The sequence below is a fragment of the Coturnix japonica genome, chromosome 2 (assembly GCF_001577835.2).
Source record: "Coturnix japonica isolate 7356 chromosome 2, Coturnix japonica 2.1, whole genome shotgun sequence".
In the NCBI taxonomy this organism is placed as follows: domain Eukaryota; kingdom Metazoa; phylum Chordata; class Aves; order Galliformes; family Phasianidae; genus Coturnix; species Coturnix japonica.
Window position 1 is genome coordinate 108,321,461 of NC_029517.1, and position 7,009 is coordinate 108,328,469.

The following is a 7,009-nucleotide window of genomic DNA, read 5'->3' on the forward strand; positions in this document are numbered from 1 at the left end:
TATCCAGTGCCATGGATTGTCAAGACTGTCACTGCAAACTGGGTGATATCTATGATTTCTCCTAATCAAAATATGTAGGTTTTAATTGAAATCTAATAAACAGAAATATTTTTGAGCCCATATGAGGCTTCTGTAACATAGAAAATATATCAATAGCATTGGTTGGGTTTTCATTTTTTCTTTTTGTTTGTTTTTGTTGTTGTTGTTTTTCTCAATATTACTGTAGATGAAATGTGGTTTAGAATTTTGTGTATAAAATCTTTGTATGCACATATTTTAAATAACATCTGATGAAGTGCAAAATGGTCTTTTCCACAGTAGTATTTGATCAGGCATTTAGTCCATCCCCTAAGACAGTGTAATCTGTTAATTCACAATATACACTAAAAAACTCTGCTGAAGACCCTGCACAATATTTGTGAATAATTAGAACAGGATAGGTTTTCTGTTGAAGGTTATTACTAATGGCAGTTTCAATAAGACCCAAATTTCAGGAGTTTCTGAATATCTTCTACTCCGAGTTTTTAAATTCACTGCAGACATATACACCACTTTACTTGAAGTTGTACTTTTGAACTGAACATAACTCTGTTTTACTCTTAGGCTGGCTGGTTTTTGCTCACATTGGAAAGTACTTCCTCTTAAAATAACCGTAATAGAAGTTAAAGAATCAAGATTTCTGTAGAATGATTTGTTTAGTCCTCAAAGAATGAACCTATTATTTTTATTTGCAGTAGGCTCCAATTTTAGAGAGTCCATTGTGAGTGCAGCCTTGCAGACTAAAGTTCATTGATTGGTCCTCAAATTTTACGCATTTATATCTAGTACATGCAAAGCAGAGGTAGGGAGTTGGTTAAGACACTTCACCTCATTTTATCAAGTAGTTCTACTTGCTAGTAATCTCTTATTTATTTATTTTTTAATTATTATTATTATTTACAAAACAACTAACTTTGGCAAATAAGGCAGGGGCTTAATTGTTGGTGTTGTTAGGAAAACTAAGGCTATAGCAATGTCTTTTCTGCTACCCAGCTCAGCTTTGATTAATGATGACGATGTTATTATTTCCCTAAGTAGTGGTCAAAGTATCTCACTTTTCTCTTCATTGGATCAGAATGGCTTCCACAATGGAGTTTCTGGCTGACTGCCCTCTGGCTTTTGTAAAATATTTATTGGCACAGAGAGTGCATATAAAGGAAATATAAAGTTGTTGTATTTCCTTCTTAATGGCATACAGTGTCCAGGTCCAAAAACGGCTGGTTGTTGTTCATTAAAATTATAGATATGGTTTCTCCATATAATGTTGCTAAATACATACATCACTCTGAAAGTAATGCCTCCTACTTGTTTCCATGGAAACTACTACAGATACAAAGAACACAAAAGCGTTATTTGATAGAGAAAGTTCTTAGCTACAAAACACTATTTTTAAATGTAGTCATTAGCATTAGCCATACATTTTCAACAGTGATGAGCAAGAGCCTGCATGCTGTGCTCATAAAAATGAGCACTGGCAGAGGTGACTCACTGTTTCATAGCTGCTATGATGACATCATTGCTAGGAAGACATTGCCCAAACGGTCCATCTTTCATCAGCCTGAACAGATAGAAATCATAAGGTGCCAAATTTGGACTGTACAATGTGGTTGGACAGTCGAGTCAAGACTGACGGTGTTCTCCATGGTATTCAAACTGGTGTGGGTTCTGGTTATTGGGTTGCAAGAAAAAGATTGTTTTCTCCAGCCTGGAAATTCAAGCTTTCAGCTTAGTCATTGTCGTAAAGTAGCATTCAGAGATGATTGTCAGTCTGGGTTCCAGGAAATCCAGAAGTATCATCCATTTCCCACCTGAAATGACAGTGCACATCACTCTACTCACTGACGGCTGTGTCTTTAATTTTTTATTCGATGGGAATTCACATATAAACACTCCATGGCCTGCTGTTTTGACTCTGGCTTGTGGTGGGGATATCACATTTAATCATGAGTAATGATGTGATCCAGGAAACTGTCACCTTTTGCCTTGAGTTGATCATTTGGTCCTGCAAAACTTGCCGATGGTATTCTTTCTGTTCACATGTTAGCAATTGTGGAACACATCTGTTGCAAAGTTTGTGAAATTCTCATTTTGCCACCATTGTTACTAAGACACTGGAGCCAATACTCAGCTCTATATACAGTTCCCTGGTCATAATCTGCTGATTCACATGGATGAACTGACTGAAATACTCTTCATTTTGTGTGATGACAGCCATGCATGGCTGTCCAGAACATGGCTTTTTTTCATGTTGCCATCCCCATTGCTTATGTGCAACACCCACTGCTTCACTGTGCTCTAATCCACTGTTTGGTCTCCATAACATTCAGCAAGCGAAGATGAATAATTTATTTTTTTTTATTTATTTATTTATTTTTGCATGAAGGAGTTCACTGACACTTTTGCTTCATACACACTTCCATGGCAGACACCATTTTGACAGAATGCTTTTCTGCTGCCATTTATCAAATAGCAACTAAATTTAACAGAATATTGTCAGTAAGGTTCAGCCTCTACTGCCATAAAACCCACATCCAGCTCTGAAGTCATTTGCCAACATAATAAAATAGGAGGCATTACATTCACAGCAGCTGTTCTAGTGACTTTCAGCTAAAACGGGCATTGTCTAAACTGGTAAAATAAAATTTGTTTGGGAACCTGTTATTACATTCTTTTACTCTCAGTAACAGGAATTATGTCCATGTGCAAAATGCTGCTGGTGAACGGCTGCACAGCCACGGTAGCCTTTTACTTGTTTTGAAAACATGACTTGGCCTGGGCCAAAACTGTGCACGTGACCATTCTCACCATTTATTTTAACAAATAACTGAGTTCAATCTTTAGAATATCTACCTTGGTACTGTTTAACCTACTAGAATTAATCCTGCCTCAGAATCTATACATTTTTCTGTTAATATAAAAGCAGAATGCTAGGTAAGCAGGCCTACTGATCCATAGTAACACACTTTCCTTATTTTCCAATTTCCACAAATTATCTCTTTGAGATAAACATAAATCATTAGTATCATAGTATACACAGTGCACTGCCAATTGAGATGGATTTTTAGCCTCTTTCATCTTGCATCTTCTTAAGGTTAATTAGCCCATTGTGGGCAAAGCCCACTGTGTAAATCAGCTTGTACAGTCTTCTTGTTGTTTTTTCTTCTTTTCTTTTTTCCTTCTGCTATATGCTAAATAACCCCTACATCCCACTTTGGATCCTTGGCAAATACTTGAATGCATAAATCTCCATTCCCTAGTGATACAAAATGGAGCAGTCACAGTGAATGGAAAAAATAGATTATTTTAATTGTCATTATAAAAATAAGTAATATACTCGGAAATTCTCCAGTATGTGCCCAACACTAGAATTTCCTGCAACTGATTAACCCATTTCTATTTTTTCATCTTCACTGCTTTGGTTGAAGATTCACATTCATATTTGATGCTAAGAATTGTTTAAATAAGACTTGTTCAGAAGCAGGCTTCCTAGAAAACTTGTCTTTGGCTATGTTTTTACTGGCACTGTGGATATTCTCTGTTAGCAGGACAATTGCTCTGCAATGTCTCTACATGAAGGACTTTGTTGAAGCTAACTCTCTTATGATTCACTATCTTACTCTTCAAGATTACTTCTTGTGAAATTTATAGCAGTTTCTTTGTCATTCATGTGTCATTTCTTCATTTTGGCCCAGTCCTGAAAATGCACTTCAGAAGAAGTGGGACTTCTGGGACTTCTTATGTTTAAATATTTACCAGTTTGCATAGATATTTATGGTATTGGCATTTCCTTTGGCAAACCCCATCCATACTCTTCATGTTTGTTTAAAGGACAAAAGTCAAAATTAGTAAGAGCCTCACTTCTGACGAATATATTTGAAGTTTGCTAAAATAGGGAAATATTGAAACTACAATAGTAAACATCAGATTTAAGATTCTCCCTTGCATTTCTCTTCAGTGATGACAGACAAATAAATGAGCCTGCTCAGTTTCACTTTTATTATGAGGGATTTCACTTCTATGCACTTACATCCAATGTTGATGCTTGTGGGTTTCCAAAAAAACTGCAATACAACTAAAAAAAAATACAACTAGCATTTTCAAAATACTAATCTTTTAAAAATGGAATATTTGTTTTTACAAGAGGTTTGAAATGGAAACATAATGCTAAATCATGAGGGAAATATTCATACTATATTTCATTTTATCTCTTTTATTTAGTGCTCAGAATGGACTTCTATTTGCAAAGTTTACTGCACTCCTTAAAATAAGATTAACTTCTTCATTTCTGTATGAAATAACCCATCAACTTTAAACTTAGATCACAACTTTGTTCTAAAACAAATGTCTTGCAATGTCAGAATTATAGTGTAGTTCTAGGATGATATGTCTAAGAATCTTCTCACCTCTGGGATACATTTCTCTAGATAACACAATTGTTTTATCCTGTGGATGTTATGGCTATATTCATTCCATGTGATTCCTGACATGCAGATATTTGGTTAAATTCTGATTCATATCAAATTTTGATTTGGTTCTTGAAGTTCTTTCTTGTTTTCTAGATGACTGTAAATAAGAGAATTCACCTGCTGTTTTTAGCTGTTCTTGAAATTTACCTTTTCTTCTTAGTTTTGTGTTACATTGTAGAAAACTAGTTCTTTATCTTGCCTCTAGCTTTTAATACTTGTTCTATTTCATCACCCGTTACCATAGATATTTTGCATATTGCTTAAGCCCGAGTTCCTTTGAATATTCACAGAAGCTTTTTTCAAAAATGCACACATCATCACTGGGTAAAATTAATTTAGTTGTTTTTAAGATCTTGTCCAGAGAGCAACTTGATTCAACAGCAATTACTTTCCACATTATCAGGCCTCTAAATCCTGTTCTCTGTTTCCTTTGGGCCCATTGGTAGCAGTTTCATTTCTATATCTTCAGTCCTCTGATTCCTCTAAGAAAAAGAAAAATCCTTCCTGTTTGATAGCCACTTAAAAGGGTTAGCAGAATTAAAGTGTTTCTTCATTGTCAGTGTTTCTATTTTAGATCTCTCAAGTCTGGAAATGCAGCATTTGTTTCATCAAGCTTTCTTCTTTTAGTTTTGGGAGCCTTGGCTCCACACTTACCTTTCAGTAAAATAGGTAGATTTCCCTCTTCTACTACAGCCTGCATTCTAAGCATTTCAACCAAATTCCAATTAATAGCTGCAAAATGTAATAGATCTTGCCTGCTGTGGACATCATCAAGATGACAGTAATGAAGACAACATTATATGTAAGGGTTGAAGAGAGTAAAAACAGAAAGAAATAGGAAAAATCTGACTTTGCTGGCAGTCCAAAAAACATTACATAGCTGGGGTAGCAGTTCTAACTGATATTATCATTCATGAATTTTACATCTACAGTATTTATCATTTGAAATATTTTCTGCAGAATCCATACACAATTTCCTGTTACTTCCTATTGAAAGGATAGGGGCAAGCAATAGCATATTCTGTGTCATTGTGCAGTAACTGTGACAATTACCCACTTTTTAATTATAACTGTTGTGACTTGTTTCACTATGTTATCTAATCCATGCTCACAATGCATTTTAACTCCTTAATGTTCCCCTACCATTAAATAGGAGTAATGACATGGTGACAAACATTAAATGGGCTCTTTGTTAAATCTGATAATTATTCCCTTTGAATCCTAATTGCTTTATTCCTAAGCAATGCTAAGCACCTGGATATTGATGATTTAAGTGTCATTCTTTTTCACTCCATTAGTGCTTTCTAGTAGCTAATATCCTTCCAACCATCATTACAGAACCTGTATTTATTGTTCTCTTATCTGTGCACCAGTATGCTGTTCCTGGTATTGCTTCACTTTTACAGTTCTGTGTTAATCACACACTTTGTGTGCTCTTTTCTCTAGCAAACTTACTTACCTGAAAAAATGACACAAAGTGTAATGTATAGCCTCTTGAAGTTAGTTGCCTTTCTACCCTGTGCCATCATTTAATTTTCTGACCAACTATACATTTCAAAGAAGTTGCTTTTTAATAGACTGTTACCAGCCACTGCACTATATTGGGTCTTGAAACAGAGAAACGATTTCTTCAATTAATATATGAGAAATGCTTCTTGTGCATATGCACTCTCCAATCAGAACCAGTCCATCTTTAGTTTGCTTTCTGTAATGAGGTGGAGGACACCTTACCTGCATCTTTCAAGTAAACTGAGAACAGCAGTGTTCCCGTGTCAAAGTATTTTAGTGCTATTATGCTTATTTCCCAGCAAATACAGCACTGACCTGATTGTCAGTATAAAGATGAGCTCTGTTCATACTCTCAAAAATGAAAATGTAAGCTGTGTGGTGTCCCAGTAATTAATAGCACTGATCTGATTGCTTGTTCTCTTGGATTTTTGAGTGGTCATTTCCTATTGATATTTACTTATCTAAACATCATTTTTCTTTATTAGTATCACATTTTCCCCCAGTAGTTTGGATAAAAATTCCTTTTTATTTGAGAGCTAATTACTTGTAGTGAGCACCATAATTATCAGGTTTCTTAGGTGAAGGATGTGTGGGTTATATCATCCCAGAGGCATGATAAAAATTAGTTAAAATGAACAACATAGTAGAGATCTCTCAAAGTACCAATTAGAAGGAAGCTCTCTTACTGTGCTTAATGCTTCTTTTCTAATAACCTACTACTGAGCCTGCAGAGGAAAATGAACAGAAAAAGAAGAGTGTTATTTGTATAGGTATGAATATGATCTTACCAGTGGAGCTACTTTGACCTCCACTGCCTTTTGTGGGACTTTTCTATAGGAAGAGATTTGCGTATGATCCCCATCCTAGTACAATCAGGATTATAATGTGAGTAAAAACTGTTGCTTTTGCTGTAGAATATATATTATGAATTTAAGGCTGGAAGATTCACAGAAATGCACTAAAAGCCTTTTAAAAGCATTGTTTATTCATGCCAT

The 7,009-nt window shown here is 35.2% G+C and overlaps 1 protein-coding gene across 1 annotated transcript in view; it reads left to right on the plus strand.

The window, feature by feature from the left end:
• Positions 1 to 7,009, plus strand: part of ZFHX4 (zinc finger homeobox 4) — a 148,393-nt gene that overhangs the window by 137,013 nt on the left and 4,371 nt on the right.